We start from the raw sequence: 21,945 nt of genomic DNA, 5'->3' as shown, positions 1-21,945 counted from the left end.
TTGCCAGTGTTGACAGGCTGAGGTGTGGCTCTCCGGCTAGCTGTTTTCTCAGCAGAGAATGTTGTGTGAAAGGCTGTGGTGTTTGCTTTTGGACTCTGCCCCCCCTGCAGCTTGAACTCAGTCGTTGGGCCGCCCCTCTTCCTGCCAACGGCTGACACTTCCTTCTTTGTAGGAGGGGCCCTTGCTCATGCACTGCATGCCCGCTCCAATCTACCTCATAGCTCATGCACAGTGCCAGGCGCTTACTCGGTGCCAGCCACGTGCACACATGCATTGCATTGCAACACATGCTCTTCACGCTGTCTACTCGCACTGATCCTACACTACCAGAGCGCTGCAGACCTGCTCTCCTCCTCACACTTGTCCTCTGGCTGAGGGTTTGCACTGAACCGTTCACATCTAACAGTATTATGTGTTTGTTTAAAATGCAAAACCCTGAACAAACTTGTTCCATCCCATAATCTGTCTGTGATGTAAGTTAGGAACATAAGAAGACTGCTGTTAGATCAACCCCAGGATCCACCTTCCACATTTTATGGCTTAGACAACTGAGGTTGAGAAGGATGGCCTTGCCCAAAGCCCAAAGCTGAGTTGGGATTTGAACTCGAGCCTTCTGTATCAAGTGCCCTCTCTCTGCCCTCTGGACCTGATAGCACAGATGCCCTCTGGCACAGCTTGACTCCTATCATTCCAATTGGGCTTTTGGAGAAGAAGGATCCAGGAGATGGTGCCCATTTCTGTCTGGAGAAAAAAAAAGGAGGGGAACAGGAGGAGGAAGAGGAGGGCACTGTGGTGTGTGGTGTGTTCATGTATTTTATTTATGATGACGCTTTGATCCTGCCCTTCCTCCAAGCAGCTTGTGGCAGCCTCCCGCTCTTATTAAACAGCCCGGCACGCATACATCTGTTGCAAGACCGTCTGAGGTTGGCAAGCCTCCATTCTGCTGAACTCAGGTAGGCCTGGGACTGAAGCACTTGTTGGAAGACTGTGCCGTGCCAGAATCCACGTGGCTCTCTGCCACAAAGTGGAAAGCTCAGTCATTTGAAGCCACTTGAATTGCAGCCTGTTGCAGAACGTCCTGTCCCTTTGCAGTGAGCGTGCAAATTGGATGCGTGGCTTAGTCACCCTCTGTGTGTAACTAGACAAGCTGTTGCTACCACGAGTCATCCTTTGAGTAACTCAGGAATTCCAAGCGTTTCCTCTCAGACGAAGTGAGGGGGTGGGGGGAGCGTCTGGACGTGTCCAGACAAGTCTTGGGTCCAAGCACTTGGCTGGAGAAGCCAAGCCCAGGCGTGGGCTCTTCTGGGCTCCAGGGCTCAGGATGCCAATGTTACAAGGGCATCTTGTGGTTAGCTGTCTCCTGCCCACCTTGCCCCACTCCACATGTTTAGCTTCCAGGACGTGTTTGGATGCTTACGTGGACTCAAACTGTGCATGGGAAAGCAAACATACTTAAAAGAGAAATTTTATTTGAAGAGTGTAAGAATTGCCTTCCTGGATGAGACCAAAGTCCTGTCTAGCTCCCCATTCTGCTTCCACCCAGGTGCCCTTTTCTCTCAGCTTGCTCAGCTACTGTGGAGTGTGGGGATGCGTGCCTTTGGCCTTTTGCACTAAACACCTGCTATGGACATTCATGTCATTGTTGTTCATTTTATTAAGCTTTCTAGTGCTTTTTAGTTATCAAAGTGCTTCAGAATCCTAGAGCTGGAATTGCAGGCAATCCAGTCAATCTCTGCAGATAATTTTACACAGTCCAGTCACACACACCCTGAAAAACAATGGGTCTGTTTGCATGTAAGGATAGCCCATAGGTTAAATAAACCATGGGCTGTTGGGGACAAGCGGGAGAAGCAAACGCACGCCTCTTCCCCTTTTACTCCATAACTTAAAATCAGCATTTCCGTAGGTTGTGGAGCATGACATCTGAACCTGGACTGCTGGGTTATTTAAGGGCTAAACAACCCAGCAGTTAACCCGACAATAAACCATGGCTTAACCACTGGGTTGTTGAGCCCCTAAATAACCCAGCAGTCTGGGTTCTCACATCAGCTCCAGAACCTACTGAGGAGCTGATCATGGGCTGTGGGGTAGAAGTGGAGGTGGCAGGCACATGGGAGGCAGCACGCTCACTCTCCCCTGCTTGTGAACGACAACCCATGGGTTGTTTAACTGATGGGTTGTCATTGCATTTGAACCAGGTCAATGCAGCACACGCAAAGAGCAGGTCACTCGCAGAAAAGTGCATAAGGCTAGAATCTTTACATTTTTATTTACAGTTGTCTTGCATTTAACCACTTGCGTGGTTGCCATTAGCAACCAGAAATTCCACACAGGCAAGTACACGGAATTCCCTCCAGGTGAACGAGTTGAGTGGCAAAGAAGGGAGAGATCGCATGGTCCCTCCTTCGCCAGCTTGCCTGACTTCCACGTGGTCGCTGAGGAGGGGCTTCACAGGGCAGAAGCTGAACAGGCCAGCAAAGGAGAAGCAGAATGCTCTTTCTAGCCTCCAAAGAGCGCTCCCTCTCATGAGTAAAAGGAAGGCAAGTAAAAACATTTTCAGGCTAGTAACTTTGGGTGGCTTCATAACAAGGCTGATTTACAGCAATACCCAATCCCACTTCTGCTCCATTTGTAAGGACACTGGGATGAGAGAGTAACCTGCCCCTGGTCCTGGTGAATTCTTGAATCATAGAATCATAGAATAGTAGGGCTGAAAGGGACCCACAAGGCCATCGAGTCCAACCCCCTGCTCAATGCAGGAATCCAAATCAGAGCATCCCTGACAGGTGGCTGTCCAGCCTCGTCTTGAATGCCTCCAGCGTGGGAGAGACCACCACCTCCCTGGGTAATTGGGTCCATTGTCGTATTGCTCTAACTGTCAGGACGTTTTTCCTGATGTTCAGCCGGAATCTGGCTTCCTGTCACTTGAGCCCATGATTCCGTGTCCTGCACTCTGGGAGGATCGAGAAGAGATCCTGGCCTTCCTGTCTGTGACAACCTTTCAAGGACTTGAAGAGTGCTATCCTATCTCCCCTCGGTCTTCTCTTCTCAAGGCTAAACATGCCCAGTTCTTTCAGTCTCTCCTCATAGGGCTTTGTTTCCAGTCCCCTGATCATCTTTGTTGCCCTTCTTTGAACCTTTCCAGTGTGTCTGCGTCCTTCTTACAATGTGGTACCCAGAATTGGACACAGTACTCCAGATGAGGCCTAACCAGTGCTCAGTAGAAGGGAACGACTACTTCCTGAGATTTGGAAGCTATGCTTCTATTAATGCAGCCCAAAAGAGCATTGGCCTTTTTTGCAGCCACATCACATTGTTGGCTCATATTCAGCTTGTGATCTACTACAGTTCCAAGGTCCTTCTCGCTTGTAGTGTTGTTGAGCCACGTATCCCCCATCTTGTAACTGTGCATTTGGTTTTGGCATTTATCCCTATTAAATTTCATTCTGTTGTTTTCTGCCCACAGGAAACGTGGGGATTGCACCCTTATTAGCACTCGAAATCTGTCACCTCAGGCAGCCATCTCAGCTTGCCTTTTGATAAAGCCACCTCTGCTGGGAAATAATACAAGCACGTGTGCTGAAGATGACATTTGCTGCTTTGCCTCAGTTCTGTACGCTAAACTTATGCGTAGATTCAGATGTTACTGCTGTGCCATTGCAACGGCAGGTGGCTTGTACACATCCTTATGGAGCTCCTGCCCAGTTTGGGATTTGGGGCACCTTTTCATGTTTGCACCAACTGCACTTTCCCGTTATTGTTATATATCATAGAATAGTAGGGTTGGAAGGGGCTATATCAGTGTGCACATTGCTGTACAGAATGACCAAAGAGTGCCACTCTCTCATCGTCTGAGAGAGTGGCCTGTCAGCCAACACCATCCCCCCATGCTGCCCAGGGTTATGCAGACATAAGGGGGAAAGTAAGCACAGATCCAGGAAGGCACAAATGATGCAAGAGAAATCAGTTGCAAGGAATGCACCTCCTCTTCCCCAACCCACAGCAAATGGAACTGGGATGTTCCCCTGTGTGCCCAAGGGCAGATGTTGCCTGCTCTCTCTGCATGCTGCCCAGCGTTGCCGCTGAAGCAGGCTTGTTCCTCGTGCGGCCTCTCTCGAGACCTTGCAGCTCTTGGATAGCTCCGCAGCCTTGGTAGAAGAGGTTTATCTCCTGCTCAGCCAGTGCTTCTTTTCTTAGAAGCCAGACTTTCTTGGAATTTGATTTCCAAGAGCCGGAAATCTAGAATCAAAAACGTGTACAGAGCCAAGCTGGCTGGCTCCACCCCAGCATTTCTTCATGCCTTTAGGCTTTCTGTGTCTGCCCACCCCCCCAAGCTGTTACAAGTTTTTGGCATTTATTTAATGCCAACAGTGTGCTAGGTGCTGGACACAACTACAGAAGCAACACAGCCGTTGCCTAGAATGATTCCAGGCTAGGAAAGATGAGCAGCCTGCGGATGAAGGGAGAAGTTGATGGAAGTTTCAAACTGCCAGCCTGTTATGTCATGACTGCCGTCACTGGGCATATAACTGGCTTGTCTGAATCCCCTCTATACCATCTGCCTTTGTCTCCCATTAATTCCCCTCTGCATCCTTAGACTGCAGAGGCAAATGTAGGCTAGATGCTATGCAACTGAACTCCCTTGCCCTTCCGGACTGTTCTCCCGTAGCCTTGTCCTCTTCTTCTAAGTGGACACAACCATTTATGAAGTAATGAGTTGGGGTCCTGAGGTAACGCTGTCAGCCGTTGGGTTACTGACCCTATGCAGGCAGGCACCCCCTCTCTGATCCATCTTGCATGCAGTGGTTGCCCAGGAAGGGCAGCAAGGCTGGTGAATGGCTTGAAAGACCTGTGCTTGGAGCAGTGAGGGCCAGGGGTGTCAGAGCCCATTAGGAGGAGCAGGCCTGGGTATGCTAGAGGGCCTTGTACTTGCTGGCTGGAAGCAGAGCTGTGGCATTGTGGCAATACTGCGCATCCATCCTTGCCGTGAAGTCTGCTGCATTTCAAAATCCTCCTCCTCTGGCCCTCCTCATCCTGCAGTGGCTCCTCTTTTAGTCCTTACTCTGGAGGAAGCAGTCAAAGGGTGTGGAGTGTGTCTGTGTGTGTAGCAGGTGGGGTGTGTTCTGGGAACAACAGGGCATTGTTTGCAGGGGACGTTTTACAAAGGAAGGGCTTTTCTGGGTCCTGTGCCTCCTCCCTCTATTGGTTATTGGTCCCACTGAGAACAAAGGACCAGAGCTTCCCTATAGGAAGCCAGGATGGCAGTGTCTGGGGTAGGAGGGGGCTTGTTGGGAGGGCAACCAAGGTGCAGAAGCCAGGCAGAGCATTGCCTCTTCTGTCTTCCCCTAAGAGGAAATAGAAAAGAAACTGTCATTACGAAACTTATTTCTCATAATGAAGATCTGGATATATCTTAGAAGACTAGCTGTATTGGTCAGTAACAACTCAAAGGCAAAGTCTGCTTTGGCACCAACTGGCTCATTGTGGCACGAACAGCTGTCACAAAGGAACAGCCTCCTTTCGTCAAATGCATGAGAAGAGATGCCCTTCTCTGCTGCTTTCCTCGAAACCCCAGGGCTTTTTATTTGTATCACATGGCACAGCTATTTTGTGAGTTATTCCTGAACCAAAAATCAAAATTTGGTTTGATTTTTTTTAAAAAGTAGCCAAGCTATTTCAAATGCTTGGATGTCCCTGCGCCCCCAAATTTAGAAGGGTCTTTCTCCCTTTTCTCCCTGCCAGTGAAATGGTGTGTTTTGATGAAGTTTTACATTTCTAGGAGGTTGTCTGTGTCCCGGCACTCCAAAGGAATAGGGAAGGGGTGTGGTATGGAACATGAGGCCCTAGCAGATTGGTGTATGTGTCTGGGTTGGGCTGACAGCACAGATTCTGCCAGCACAGGATGCTCCCCTCCAAGGCACCCTGCCCTCATGAGGTAATTCAAGAAGGCCATTTCAGGGCAGAGGATTTTGGTTCACCAGTGCAGAAACAAGCTTCAGGTAATGCCTGTCTCAAAGGAGAGACAAGCATTAGAAAGCCCCAGATTCTTCTCTGGCTTGGATTAAAATCCACGTCAAAGAAAAAGTTCTGGCTTAAGCCCTGCTTTGAAGGGCTGCTCCTCTTGCCCTAAGGCTCCCCAGTGTGGGTGGGCTTTTGCTCCCTAGCAGCGCTTTCCTTGGGTACAGTTCTTCAAGCAAACTAACCCCATGCAAGGCAATGGAGACGCCTCTCTGTTGCTTTGCCTGGGTGACTTCTTTGAAAATCTGCTCCTAGTAAAATTGGGCTGGGGGTAAAACTAGGATGTCTTGTCTGGTAGGGGAGGTCGGGGGGAAGGTGTCATTTTTCCAAGCTTTGACTTGGCCTGAAAAATGATCCAAGTGCTTTCCAATTTGTGGAGGAAGAACTCAGGTTATCTCTGAGGCAGTTGGGGAAACCAAATGCAGGACTAGATGGCTCTTAAAGAAGGGTCACCTGGATACTGAATGGATGCGACCTACCTCATTTGATATACTTATGGTGTCTGAATCCAAATATCCATGTAAATAAGTCTTCCAAGGCTGTTTTTGGGGGGTGTGGGTGGGGGAGGAGATAGCCAGTGTTGCTTTACATACAGCAATAGTGAATCCCCCACATACAGGGATGGTTCACATGATCACCACAGCCCACCATGGCTTATTTAAGCCACAGTGGGGTGTGGTGCATGCCACCCGCCCTTTTGAATATTCAAACTGCAGCGGGCAGTCACAGTGGCTTACTGCATGGTGCAAACCCAGCAAGGGTGGCTTATGAGAGGGTTAAAGGATCATCACATAACCCATGTGCTGTTTCAGGGTTATGTGAGGGTTGTTTAACCCTTGCATGAGCCACCCTCGCCAGGTTTGCACCACACAATAAGCCACTGTGACTGCCTGCCGCAGTTTGAATATTCAAAAGGGCGGGTGGCATGCGCCACACCCCACTGTGGCTTAAATAAGCCATGGTGGGCTACGGTGATCATGCGAACCTGGTTATAGGGTTGGTTACCTGGTTAATGAGATATTATGTGCAGTGAACTAACTAAGCAGATGTGAGCAACTTGTCCTGTTACCAGCGTATGATAATAGCGCAACATTTATTTAGCACTTGCTATCAAATTCCACCGTAACTGGTCCCAGCCACCTTCCTGTAACAAGCTATGGTTTCATCATGATAGCTTTGCTATCATTTCACTGTATTATAACATACTCATCATTTCACTGTATTATAATTATCATGACTGTTGTCATAACTTCTGAGTGAGATACTTTCCCCCCCCCCATAATATTGGTTCTTTCTAAATTGCCACCAAAAAAATCTGTGTAAGGTCATAAAGATAAAGCGTTTGAACCAGCTTGACTTCCATGTCTTTATTCCATCCATGGAAGGCCCATAGTAATTTTTGCTGTTGTAGAAAGTCACCAGAGTTGACACACCTATCTAAGACTCTTGGACATGTAATATTAGACTTTGTTAACATGGGGGTAGAGTAGGCAAATATGTTATTCCTTTCCCTACTCATAAACATTGCTAAAATATTTCTTTGGGTTGTATTCACGTGATTTTCTTCTGTCCGTATGCTGTGCAGATGAACAAGTCCAGGACCTCATAAAGTACATCTACTATCTCCAAGATGATCCTAATCAAAGTAAAGGGTCTTTCAAGACTGTCTGTCTGTCTGTCTCTGTCTGTCTATTCACTACATTAAACAACTCTTTCTTTCTTTCTTTCTTTCTTTCTTTCTTTCTCTTTCTTTCTTTCTTTCTTTCTTTCTTTCTTTCTTTCTTTCTTTCTTTCTAGAACGAAGGAATATAATCATTTCCAGCTACAGCATGCAGTCCCAATGGTGGCTGCATCTGGCAGGGCTACATAGCTGAGATTAATTGCTTCTTAGTTGTCTTATTCCCATTGTTCATTAGGAGCATTTGGTTGATATCTGGAAAATATGCTAATGGAAGAATGATAGCAGAGTATCATGAGATGCTGAGTGTATACTAGTGGGCTATGCATGTAAAACATGCAACATCACCTTTGCATCAGCTTCTTCCAGATTTCAGCAAAGTGGCTTCTTCCTTAATTGGGTAACAGCCATCCTCCTTTGAAAAATGCAGTTCCATTCCTTCCGGAGTATTTGACGCTTTATCTTGCTCATCACTCATTATGACATCAGCCATTTAGTTTCTTCTTGACACCAATTACTGTTCATGGCAACTTAGAAGATCTCCTAAGAAGTCTACTGATAGGACATTTAATGAAGTTGACCTTGGCCATTTCTTGTATATTCTTCAGGTGCTTTAATATGTGTTTGGCAGGACAGTTACATCAGTCCTTCGGCATCCGTGTGGTATTTTATGAGAAATGCACTTTGTGAGCTCAGAGGAAGTTGGAGGCAATTTCACAATAATAGCTGCAAGGTCTACAGTGTAAAAGCACTTAAAGATCACACTGGAGGAAGAAGATCTTGGGCAATTATTTCTGAAAGGTGCTCTATCATGCAATGAATAGATGCATTGGGGGTTGAAGGTTGCTTGCCATCAGCATATGCCCAGCTTAAAAGAACCAGCCCAAAGGCAATAAAATGTTGTATTCTTCATTTCAGGGGTGGAGAACCTTGTTTCTGTCATGGACCATTGGAAAAAAAAATCACTCGGGGGCAATTGGTTTTTTTTTAATGTTGATCAGTGGCCCAAGAGATGCCCAATCTACAACTTCAAAGGTGAAAGCTCTGGACACCCCTCCCCACAAGAAGGGAGAGCTTTGAAGGTGCAGATCAGGCCAGTTTCAGCGACCCAGTCCACGCTTTTCAAAGGCATCCTTCCTCAAATGGCGTCATTCCCCTGAGTGGGAGAACGTTGAAGGCGATGATGGATAGGATGGCTACCAACCACCCAACGGACACTTCCAGAACTCTCCTCCGGTGGAGGGCCAGATGACATTAGTTGGCAGGCTGCATCTGTCCTGTGGGCTGGAGGTCTCCCACCCCTGTTTTACATTAGTACATCTGGCCATAAGGACATAAGAAAAGCCATGCCAAAGGCCCACCTAGTCCAGCATTCCGTTCCCTCAGTGGCCAGCCAAATTTGATTGATTGATTGATTGATTGATAGGTAAAATCCGTATCCCGCCCTTTGTCACAAAATGATCCCAGGGTGGGTCACAATGTAGCATTATAAAATCTATGACTATGGGAAGCCCCCAAGCAGGATATGAGTGCAATAGCACCCTCCTGCTTATGATCCCCAGGAACTCGTACTGAGAGTTTTCTGCATCTGATAGTGGAGTAAGCATAGAGCCATCAAGACTAGTAGCCATGGATAGCTTTCTCCTCCATGAATTTGTCTAATTCCCTTTTAAAGCCATCCAAGTTGGTGGCTGTTACAGACTGGGAGGGGGATAACTTTCCCTGCTGATAGACTCCTGCTTTCAAAGGGTTCCGCCAAGAAGAATTACTGATAAGCTGCCACCAGTCAGGCTGAGCCTCCGGACACACCCTAGTCTGTCCAGCTGCTTGGGGAGTTTCTGAGCCCTTCAGCCCAGCCCCAGGAAAAGAATGAAAAGAAAGGTGCTTTTTTCTTGCTCCAAGCCCAGAAACACAGAACTTGCAAAAACCTTGTAAAAATCTTAAGAATACAAGCATTGGCTTTGTAGCCATGCGGTCTTTTTGTGGGGAAGAGTTTTTAGTGAGAAATCTCCTTTTAAAACAACACAGCCAAATGGCCAAATACAAAAAAGGGAGTTTATTGGCAGGGGTGGGGGGGACAGGGGCTGAATTTTTAAAAAATCATTCTAAGGTAGTTCCAGGTGCTATTGCATGCTTGTCCTACTTGTAGCTTCCCACAAGCAGCTGGTTGGCCTCTGTGTGAACAGAATGCTGAACTAAATGGATCCATAGTGTGATCCAGCATGCTCTTCTTATGTTCTTACGTACTTGAAGAGGGTCTTTACTTCCAGAGCATATGCAGAGTTGATTGCAGAGAGGATGCTCTGAGAGAAAGCATCTTTGTTTCCAGTTAGATGGTATAAGGAAAGCACTCCAGGAGGAGGGAGCAAACTCTTAATTTTATGGGAATCTGAGTTCAGTAAAAGCTGGCTTCTTAGCAGACTCTGCTTGTTCTTTTGTCCAATAATGTGATAGCCTCCATGGCTGATGTCAGTGGTCCAGCCAGCAAATCTGAAAATTACTTAGTGCTGGACCCACCTTTCTAATTACTCTGAACTTATATCTCAAAAGGTGCAACTGGTTTGAATCAGTTAGCCTATTCTGAAAAAGAGCTTAAGCTTAAGGGGCAGTGTTGAGCTACATCAGAATACAGGGGTTTGTCACAGCAGCCATTGCTACATCTTGCGGTAGTGAATTCCATAGTTTAATTCTGCGCTGTGTGAAGAATTGCTTCCTTTTTTATGTGTCCTGAATCTCCCACCATTCAGCTTCATTGGATGACTCCAGGTTCTAGTATTATGAGACAAGGAGAAAAAGTTATTTCTGTTTTCTTTGCATCATGCATAATTTTATACATCTCTTATGTCTCTCCTTACCTTTTTTTTTAAGCTAAAGAGCCCCACATATTGTAACCTTTCCCCATAGGGGAGTTGCTCCAGCCCCTTGATCATTTTAGTTTCCTTTTTCTGCAACCTCTCTTTGCTTATTCCATGACTGGTAAAGTTTGCTCAGGAGTCTTTGGTGAAAGACTTTGTCAAAAGCCTTTTGAAAGTCCAAATAAACAGTGTGTGCCGGATCACCCCTGTCCACATGTTTATTGACACTATCAAAGCACTCTAAAAGGTTAGTAAGGCAGGACTTCCCACTGTGGAAGCCATGGTGATTCTTCTTCAGCGAGACTTGCCCTTCTATATGCCTGATAATTTTATCTTAAATAATGCTTTCCACCAATTTACCTGGAACAGATGTAACGCTACCTGGCCTGTAATTCCTGGATCGCCCCTGGATCCCTTTTTTAAAGATGGTGCTACACTGGCTACTTTTCAGTCCCCTCGCACAAAGACTGATCTTTGAGACATGTTACATATTTTGGTTAGAACTCAAATTTCACATTTGAATTAAGAACTCTTGGATGGATACCATCTATTTTGTTTGTTTTGAATTTGTCAGTAAGGTCTAGAACGTCACTGAAGTTTGAATTCAGTGTCCCAGAATCTGTAACAGAGAATGGGTCACCCCAGTTCACCCAAGTGATTTGAGGACAGGTGCTTCTCCTGTCTTAAATGTTCTTAGAAATGTCCCAGTTGGATTATGCCCCTTGTCAATAAATAAGAGATGAGTCCTGCTGGCTCTTGCACATCTGTCTCCCTCCCCAGCAAAGGTATGAAGACGATTTTTCATTAACTCTTATTGGAAGCAAAAACCTAAACTTGATCATTTCATTGCCTGTCGGAAATAAGATATGTAACCAGAAGGATGCAAGAGAGGGGGCTGGAGGCGCTTGGCAGGGACTTCGCCCGCTCTGGCAAAGTGGCTTCACCATGTGATAGCCATCTCTTTGCTCTCATTGGGCCTCCCCAACCTAAAAATTCTCTGAAGGATTGCTATCTCTTCTTGTGATATGACAGAACAACCCACACTGACATTTAGAAACGTGTATTTGTGTGGCAGTGGGGATCAGTTCCAGCCTCTGGCACTTGTTCCCCTCTTCATCCTCCTCATTCAGCAAATTGCTTTGCATTTGAGGGTGGGATGAGATGTTGAGGCAGATGGGGGGCTACTGCCAAAAACAGCCTCCTCTCCTCTCCTCTCCTCTCCTCCCATCTTGTCTGTACCTTCTACTACTACAAAACATGGGCTCAGAGTTCCTGTGCCCCTGCTCCACATCACTGGATGTTGCTGGCAGGGAAACGTGGAGCATGATGATGCCACTTTATAGTTTCTCTGTTTCTAGATGAAGTTGGGAGAGCAAGATGTGGGGTTACTGGCTTTGGAGGAAGCCTGGTCTCCGCCTAACTGTCTGGTTCCAGCCTTAAGACTGCTTAGCATGAGATCAATGCTAGCTTTTAGTGCTCAATTTCTCTTTGAAACGTAATGGGTTTCTATCCAGAGGGCTCTCCATCCCCAGCATTTTCCTTCTACAGGGATAGTATTTCCCTGCCTGTCCGAAACGTAAGCGTTGCTGACATCCTGATTTCTCCTCCCCCAGCCTGTGTGTTGGAAACAGGCAGTCTTGCATGGTGCACAGTCCAAAAACATCATGCTCTGCATCCTTCCCGCCCCTCCCCAGTTGCTGCCTGAAAGCAGGCCCCTATGGTGGAAAGGAGAGCCACACACCTACTCCTCACCCTCTTGGGTATCAAGTGGCTGGAGAGGGTTCTCCCCTCCCTGTAAAGGGGGTCAGTTTTGAACCCCATGATTGCCAGCTGTGTCTTGTTGGGAAAGGAGCCAGTGCTTGTACCATGCACCTTTATATGGATGGGAAGCCCCCCGCCGTGTGTGTGTGTGTGTGTGTGTGTGTGAGAGAGAGAGAGAGAGAGAGAGAGAGAGAGAGAGAAGGGGGTGGGGAGGAAGGCAGAAAGAGTGCTTTCACCCAGAGAATTTTATTTATTTTATTTATTTATTGCATTTATATCCTGCCTTTTTTCCTCTTGCAAGGAACCCAAGGCGGCTTACATTATCCTCCTCCTCTCCATTTTATCCTCACAACAACAACCCTGTGAGGTAGGTTGGGCTGAGAGTGTGTGACTGGCCCAAAGTCACCCAGTGAGCTTCCGTGGCCGAGTGGGGACTAGAACCCGGATCTCCCGGCTCCCAGTCCAACACTCTTGCCACTACACCACACTGGCTCTGGAGATATCTGCTTCAAAATCTTTACATTCTATGCTATCCCAATTTGCTCAAATGTCAGCCCGGTGCAGATATTACTGCAGATGTCTTTCCTGTACAGATAATTGCCCATGCAAGTGGCCTGTTTGCAGTAGCCATGTAACATTAGTAGAGGAGGGGACTGACGGAGGATCACTTGTCCACTTCCCTGATGTGAAAAATCACAAGAGCTGACCACTTGCATGAGTGGCTGTGCAGGCATGTCTTCTGGGCGATACCTACACCAGCCCCTAGCTAGAGCTGCAGAAGAAAGTGGAGGTACAAATTAAGCCGCTTAAATCAGGACCAGTGGGTGTTATATGATTCTTAGCTACTTGATCCTCACAACAACCCTAAAAGATAGGCCGTTACTGTTTTCTTGGTGATCTGGAGCTGTGAGATAATGCTTTGACCTAAGCTGCCAGCAAGTGTTTCTTTTCTCTTGTTTTAAATTTGAGCAGAGAGAGCGGAGTCTGGGTCTCCCAACATTCTGTGCCCCCTAGACCACATTGGAAGGTGGCTCACTGCTGGTATTAATCCACAAAGCCCTTAAAGAGCTCAGGGCCTAAGAAACTATTCCTTTTATCACAATCCACTGCCTTATCCAAGATCAATGCTAACCTAAATTCCACCCTGCAAATGACCAGGGCAGGCTGAGAGGCATTTTTGGTGGCTGGCCAGCAACCCCTGAATTCCCTTTCCACAGAGATCCACTGGAGCACTTTGGGAAGTGCTGTGAGGCTTTGTCGTTTGGGCTGGCTCTTAGTGGTGAGTGTGGGTGATTTCAGCTTGTATTATACCGTAGTGGAGATTTTAAAACAGGTTCAGTCCATGCTGTGCAGTAATAACACTGCCTTGTCGATTCCTGGACTCCAGGGCTGCGAAGAGCATTCCAGTTTTTAAGCTAGTAACAACACTTTATAACTTGCAGAGTTGGAGTGGAGACCCTGTCTGAGAGAATGGCCCACCCTTGAGTCCATGTCCTGCTCAGTTAGTTGGCTATAAGTGCCATTTCATGTGCTGCCCAGGAATTAACACCAGTTAATTCGAAAGTCGAGAAACTGAAGTAGAAGTGGCTGTTGGCGGTGTAGTATAGTTTAAAAAGAGGCAGGTTTAGATCTAAATTTTAGAACTTCGGGGCCTGGGTTCAAATCCCACCTCTGCCACAGGCTTGGGCAAGCTCTTTTCTCTCTGTGTTTATCAGATGCTGGGGCCAAAAGAATAGGGAGCAGCTGCCTCCATTGTGCCCTCTTCATGAGCTTCCCTGGGTAACTGTCTGGTCACCAGTCAAGGCCATGCTCTGGACTAGAGAGACCTTTGTTGTCATCCAGCAAGACTCTTCTTAAGCATTTCCATTATTTTCCTCAGCTCCCCATCTGCAAAACAGGAATGATAGTCTTCTGTTTTACTGTCAAGGAGAGCCCCTAAGAAATAATGTAAAGCCATTGGCAAATTAAAAGCATCATGCACGTGATCAAAGAGAAGCGCCACGTCCTTTATGTTCAGGGACTCTCCTGGGCTCTGATCTTGGAGAGCTTCCCGGAACCACAGAGCACAATAGATGTGCCACATTGCAGACCCATTGTGCCAAACAGTGATCTGGCAACCAGAGGCAGATGGCCAGAGTAGCACATGGGCACAGGCAGAGCTGGCGTCAGTTGGGCTCCCTGTGGTCATTCCTGTTTGAGTCAGATTGCTGAAAACACAGCCCTTATGGCCTGGCAACACTCAGAAAACGGGCTGTGGCTAAGGAGCGTGTGGGGAACCAGCTCAGATCCAAGGGACTGCAGCAAACTGGAATGGGGTGCTCTGAGGACCCCAAAGGTCCTCGGAGGCCAAAGGTCCATCTAGTCTACCATCCTGCTTCTCGTAGTGTCAACCAGATGCTACCCAGGAGCCCCCAAACAATCCACAAGAGCTGCAGGCCTCTGTTTCTGTTTGTGTCCAGCTTTCGGTCTATGGCTCTGGAACATGGAGGCCCTGTTGAGCTTCCAGCGCCAAGAGCTGTTGCTGGGCCCAGCTTTACTGTAACCCTTTTGTTTCAAGCCATCCAGGCTACTGGCCATCATGACACCTTCTGGTAGCAAACACCCTGAGTTCCTTATGCACGAGTGAGTTAGTGCGTGCGTGCGCACGCGCGCGCAACCACTGAATCTCTTGCCAGTCAGTTACATTGGATGACCCCAAGTTCTAGTAGGTTGAGAGAGGAAGGAAATATTGCACTTTGTCCACACTGTGCATCATTTTTCAAATCTCTGTCATGTCCCCCATTAAGTCATCTTTTTTGTAAACTCAAAAGCCCCAAACGCTTCCGCCTTTCCTCTTAGGGGAGGTGCTTCGGATCCTTGTTCATTTTGCTTGCCCTGTTCTGCACTTCCCTTCATCGCAAGGGTGAGCAGCGACAGAGTGGGTCCGGCATGCTTCCCCAATGTGATGGCAACGAAGGGGAGGAACTTCAGTGTGTTCTGCAGCTTAAGGGGAGACCTGGATGCAAGCCATTGGGCGAGCTGGCTGGCAATCACCTCTGTGACCTCAAGGCTGGGAACACCTCGCCAGCATCCTTGGCAGCAGTCACAGCTCAGCTCTTGATGTCATCAGTGGCCTTGCTGTGTGTGACACAGTTCTTTGGCAGCCCTGCAGGAAGCCAGCCAGCCCTGCTGAGGCTTGGCCTTACAAAGTGGCAGCGGGTTGCATTGTAAGCTCCAGGGTGGAGAGCGGGCAGAGGGGCAGGGTGTGTGTGTGTGGAGATGTGGAGTTTATGTTGCTTTTCCAGGCCAGTGCAATAAGTGATGCTGCCCTGGATCTATCCAGAGGAAAATCCAAGTAATGCCTTGGTTGGAGCCTGGGGAGGAGACTCAGCCTTGGGCACTTCTGTCCCAGATCTCCTTGTCTTTCACTTTGGAGCAGCGGGTGGTGGGGGTAGATAGATGTTCCTGGGTGCTGTAACTTATGTGATCCATGCTCTGTCTTTCAGGAACGTGCTCCAGGCAGCTTAGAAAAGACTTAAAAATAGAACAGCATAAAATACAATTGGATTGCTCAGAAAAGCCAACAGCTTAAAATCGCAGCCCCTTTTGCCAGTTGTTAAACAGCCAGCCCTTCACCAAGCAACCGGCTAAGTGGGTCTTCGCTACTTTCCTAAACGAATGCAAAGCAGGAGTTGATCGGCTCTCTTTCTCTGGGTCAGGAATTCTGTAGAAGTGGGGCTACTGCAGAAAAACGACCCCAGCCACCCTCACTAGCCTTAAGAAGCCTCATTTCCGGGGGGAGGGGGTGTGCAGACAAGGGCCCCATGAGCTGATCTCCAGTGGGGAGAAGGCATTCCCCCACCATGCTTGGCCCCGCTCTGGGCTGCTGATCATCTCTCATTTGCAAGATGAGGCTGGGCAGTGGTTAATCTCTTCCGTCTGGAAGCCATATCCTTTGCCCTGGGACTCAAACATTGGAATGTTGGCTATATGTTACTTGAAGGTGAGGAGGGTGCACTTTGTACATGTTCTAAGAGATATGGCTCCCTTAATCTATAGCTTGGCCTGTTCCAAGGCTGGGTCCTAGCATTGAAACAGGCTGGGCTGGGCAGCAAGATACAGTCAGGGCCAGAAATATTGGAACAAGGATAACTGTTTTGGCAGTTGGCCTCTGTACACTACCACATTGAAGTTGAAAGGAAACACACCCAGATGGGAGCGAAGTCAGGACTTTCAGCTGTAATGCAAGGGGTTTGAAAAAAGTGGGGGCACTAACCATTCAGGAAGTACAGCCAGTGGCATACATACACCCCCATTGTTGGTGGCTTATAAGTAATGGAACGAATGGCTGACAAGCAGCTGCATGGCCAGGTGTGGCCTGTTTCCTGGGTACCCCATGACCAGTCAAGCAGATAAAAGGCCTGGAGGGGGTTCTGAGTGTTACATTTGCATTTGGTAGCTGTTCACTGGAACTCCCAACATGAGGTCCAAAGAGGTGTCCATGCGAGTGAAGGAGGCCATCATTAGGCTGAGGAAACAAAATAAACCCATCAAGAGAGACAGCAAAAACAGTGGGAGTGGCCAACACAACAGTTTGGAACATCTTGAAAAAGAAGGAATGAACTGGCAAGCTCAGCAACAGCAAAAGGCCTGGAAGACCACAGAAGACGACTAAAGTGGATGACTGCAGAATTCTGCTCACGGTGAAGAGGAATCCTTTCACAACATCTAGCCAGGTCAAGAACGCTGTTGTGGAGGTAGGCATGTCATTGTCAACATCTACAGTCAAGAGACGGCTTTATGAATGTAAATACAGAGGCTTCACAACAAGGTGCAAACCACTAGTAACGCTCAAGAACAGAAAGGCCAGATTAGCCTTTGCCAGCAAACACCTAAAAAGCCTGCTCAGTGCTGGAATAAGATTCTTTGGACTGATGAAACCAAGATTAACTTGTACCAGAATGATGGGAAGAGAAAAGTATGGAGAAGGAAAGGAACAGCTCATGATCCAAAGCATACCACATCATCTGTCAAACATGGTGGAGGCAGTGTTATGGCATGGGCATGTATGGCTGCCAATCGAACCGGGTCACTGGTGTTTATTGATGACCTGACTGCTGATCAAAGCAGCAGGATGAATTCTGCAGTGTATAGGGCTATACTTTCTGCTCAGATTCAGCCGAATGCTGCTAAACTGATAGGACGCCGCTTCATATTGCAGATGGATAATGACCCAAAGCATACAGCAAAAGCTACCCAAGGGTTTCTCAAGGCAAAGAAGTGGGATGTTCTTCAACGGCCAAGTCAGTCACCTGATCTCAACCCAATAGAGCATGCTTTTCACTTACTGAAGACAAGACTGAAGGCAGAAAGACCCACAAACAAGCAGCATCTGAAGGCAGCTGCAGTAAAGGCCTGGCAAAGCATCTCGAGGGAGGAAACTCAGCATTTGGTCATGTCCATGGGTGCCAGACTTCAGGCAGTCTTTGACTGCAAAGGCTTTTCATCCAGGTATTAAAGGCGATCCTTAAGTTTGAAATGATGTTGGTTTGTTCCATGACTTATGAGCCACCAACAATGGGGGTGTATGTATGCCACTGGCTGTACTTCCTGAATGGTTAGTGCCCCACTTTTTTCAAACCCCTTGCATTACAGCTGAAAGTCCTGACTTCACTCCCATCTGGGTGTGTTTCCTTTCAACTTCAATGTGGTAGTGTACAGAGGCCAAATGCCAAAACAGTTATCCTTGTTCTAATATTTCTGGCCCTGACTGTACATTAAACCTGGTTGATCTATTGCCTTATTGAGCAAAAACCAAGGAGATTGACCAAAACAACATCTGCCTGCTCCCTGGAACGCTACCCTGGGAAGCCTTCCCAAGGCTGGCCAAAGCCCCAGAGATGGCGTTGTTCCTTTGTTCTCCCCATGCGGCTCGCAACAGAACTGTCCCACGGCCGGGGCTGCCAGGGGATCAGGCTGTGCTCTTCTTTGGCTGGTTGCTGAATTTGGATGCAATAAACAAATGTGAGGAGGGAGGGGGGTGAAGGCTCTCTGCTGAGAGGCATTTGGGGGGTTGTAAATGATCACAAGCTAATAACAAGCCAGGCATAAGATGTCCCTATTGCAGGCTGGAGGCAGAGGCTGGGGGTGGGACTCAGGCTTGGCTATTTGGAGCTGTAATAGCAGAAGTTCTGTACTCACAATCGATGAGGTCATGGGCCTGTTCTTCTTGGGGTTGCTCCAGCTGCAGCATTTGGGTACAGGACTGCAGCTTGGGCTCTGCCCTTGAGAAAGGATTTTGCCAAATTGGAGAAATTTGCGGAACAATGACAGAAATGCTAAAGGGGCATGGAAGAGGAGGCCAAGGAAAGACTTGATCAAGGGGAGGCCGGAAATCCTCATGGCAAGTGATACTGCACTTGTTTCTCACCCCACCACTCTTTCCTGAAGGCAAGCCTATTGTCCTCAGCAAACAACTCAGAGATGTGTGACCAGAGCAGCATCTCATGAGTGCTACCTGGGAGCAGGTAGGCCTCCACCAAACTTCACTGAGCCTTTTCCCCCCAATTTTTTATTGTGAGTTTTAACAAATCAAAGCAAATAAAAAAACATAACAAAACCAAAAATAAAAATATAACATATTCTAAAATCCTCAGTTTCAAATATTACAATATTCTAGGAAGAAAAAAAATAGAGAAAGAATAGGTTACACGTAAACTTCAGTAAAAGCAAAACAGATATCCAAATATAAGTCCATTTGCAAGTAACACCTGTATACCACTCTTTCAAATGTTGCTAGCATTGTTAAGTTTTCAGTCCATTGCATTATAAGTGGTGAGCTCTTATCCTTCGAGTATCATAATATCAGTCTTTTAGCAACCAAGAGGGCAAGAACAATCCATTTACACTGACCATGTGTTATATTCCAAAAAGCAGGTAAGTAATTTAAGAGAACATTTACATCAGTAAATATTAAAGAGCTTTCCAATACAAAATTTATCCATGTAATAACTTCCTCCCAAAAGGAGGCAACTGTTGGGCATTTCCAAAACATATGAACAAGAGAAGCATTAACTGCATTACACCTCCAACAATTAGCCGAGTTTGACAAACCTTTATTAAAGAGATGTTGTGGCATCCAATAGACCCGGAACAAAAGTTTTTGCTGAATAGGCATAAACAGAGATCCATAGAGATATCTGATACAGACGCCAAAATGGCAGTCCATTGATTAGACAAAATAGGTCATTCCAATTCCCTGTTCCATTACTGCTGTAGACCACATGTATCATATTTATTCATTGATAATAAGTATTTGTAAACATGAATCATGGTTTGATATATCTGGTCAGCTTCAGTATGTTTTTCCAATAGCAAAGGAGACTCCGAGGCAGTAAAAGCAGCAGGACCGAATCTAGATACTGATACTAACAGATGTTTCAGTTGCAAATACTGCCATTCCACTGTAGCAGGCAAATCAAATTTATCTCGCAAAGTTGAAAATAGCAAAAACTCATCATCAACACCCAATAATTTAACCAGGGCAAAGATTATTTTATCTGTCCAGGTCCGCCACAAGAACATTTTCTTTCCAATTCTCAAATCTGGATTTCCCCATAAAGTCAATTTGGCATGGGAAAATGGGTCAAACTGTAGTTGGTGTGACAGTATACGCCACATGTCCCTAACTGCCAAGATTGTGGGAGGAGCTCTATCAGCCTTAGTATGCTGAGAACCTAATGCCATCCATTTAGAGAGAGGCTCCAGACAAGAAGATTCCAACACTGACCAAGGTGGAAAATCAAATCTGAGTGGAGAAGACCAAAATTTAGTACAGGTCAGTAAATAAGCCTGATGCTGTGTAGCAAGATCTGGAAAACTGCACCCGCCTTTATTAATTGGAAGTTGCATCCTTTTCAAAGATGCAACCCTCCCCCTTCATTAAGCCTTTCTGGGCTTCTGGGGCAGTCCTTGGGCCCAAGGGAAGGGTGGCATGACTGACCTTAACCCTGAGATCATGTGGTGTTTGTCTTGGGGTAGGCATAACAAGTGGGTTGAGGGCCATACAAGTGTTTCCTTCGGCCAGAACAAAGTGCCACTTTCTCCTCCCTGCAGCCTCATGCTGAGGCAGCTTCCCTGGGTCTTGTGGTGTGCCTTGAGCTTGTGATTTTTCCTCCCACTGGCCCCACTCGTGATGGGTCTTGTGTTCCAAGTGCCTGCAGCCTTCCTGCCTTCTCTCAGTAGCTGTGTCATCTACCCTGTACATAGGGCCTTGGCCTTGGTCTACTTTCTTGGGCAGCATGTGCATATTGAAGTTTGTACTGAAGAAGATTTCAGTGTTGTGGCTAGTCCTTGCAATAAATAATCTGTATGCATTATTTCACATACATAACCTTTATTGTATTATGCTTGTGATTAATCCTGTGGTGCTGATTTGCTGAGTTGGTGGGATGGCATGGAATGTACACAAATATTAGATGCAGAAGCTGCTAGGATGTTCACAATCCAGCTTCCATGAGGGAAGGGAAAGTTGTGACAGAGATTAGAATTTATGCAGGCACTTTGAGGACTGAGAAGGGGTTTGGGAGGAAGGTTGGAGGCAGTGAGTCCAGAAGGAAAGTTGCAATGTAGGCTGAGAAAACAGAGATGCAGGGCCGGAAATTCCCCATTCAAATCTCCCTTCAGCCATGAACTCACTCGGTAGTTTTTGCCACAATACTCTTCTCTCCACCTCAGCCCCCTCCTTCCCCAACACAGGGATAATAACACTGGCTAACCTTGCAGGGCAGGTGTAATGACACTGGGACGCAAGGTGGGTGAAGCACTTGAATACTACAGGGGCCTATATAACACGGGGGCTAGATAATCGCTAAGTTATTTCCATGAGCAGCAGAAAGCTATCCCCCCTCCCTGCGATGTCATTCCCTATGCTGTGACCCTCCTTGCAGGAGCGCCCCCCGCGGGCCAAGAAGCATGGGTGGCACATTTCCTGATTCCATGTGTGCAGACCCTGCATTGATTCAGGGCCAGAGGCGCATGGATTCTCTGCTTTGTGCAGTGGGTCAGGCGTGATGGCATTTTGTTCCCTTCAGACTCCAAGCCTGCTTGCCAGACCCCTGTGAAACACAGAACTTGAAGTCATTTCCTTCCCCAATGACAGGGCATAAGGCACCCAAAGAGATAGACTGTGTCAGCACTAAAAGCATCTATTCCGAGACATTGGTAAGAAGCCGCCTCATCTCGCTCCTCCAGCAATCCCCACCCAGCAGCTGCCTGCTGCAGCACAGATCCAAAAGCATCGGCAGGCATTTACACAGCAAGTGGCTTCCCTGGGATGGCCTTGCTGGAAGGGACCACATAGGTCTTCAGAGAAAGGACTCTGGCGCACGGAGAGGGGAAACAAAATCCAGCTCCTGCAGTCCAACTAACTTGTGCCAAGTACACATTCACATGTTTGCTTCTCCTTGGCTTTGGGAATGGACATGGGCTTATTCTGTGTGCTGTGTGTCTCTTCTGAAATTTCACTGGGCACTGGCCACATTTTCAAATGTATTTCTGCAGGCATAAGGACTAGAAACATAAAGAAAAGAAAAAGAAAACAGAGATGCTCCAAGATACTTGGTTGCTCAGTCAGACTAAATTATATGCTCATAC

The 21,945-nt window shown here is 47.1% G+C and overlaps 1 protein-coding gene across 1 annotated transcript in view; it reads left to right on the top strand.

The window, feature by feature from the left end:
- BCL2L1 (BCL2 like 1) overlaps nucleotides 1–21,945 on the top strand; it is a 49,235-nt gene that overhangs the window by 23,357 nt on the left and 3,933 nt on the right. The window lies entirely within an intron of this gene.

The sequence above is a fragment of the Heloderma suspectum genome, chromosome 4, assembly GCF_057233095.1.
Source record: "Heloderma suspectum isolate Gila_16-S chromosome 4, 16-S_ref, whole genome shotgun sequence".
Classification (NCBI taxonomy): Eukaryota; Metazoa; Chordata; class Lepidosauria; order Squamata; family Helodermatidae; genus Heloderma; species Heloderma suspectum.
This window is presented reverse-complemented; position numbering and strand designations above follow the sequence as displayed.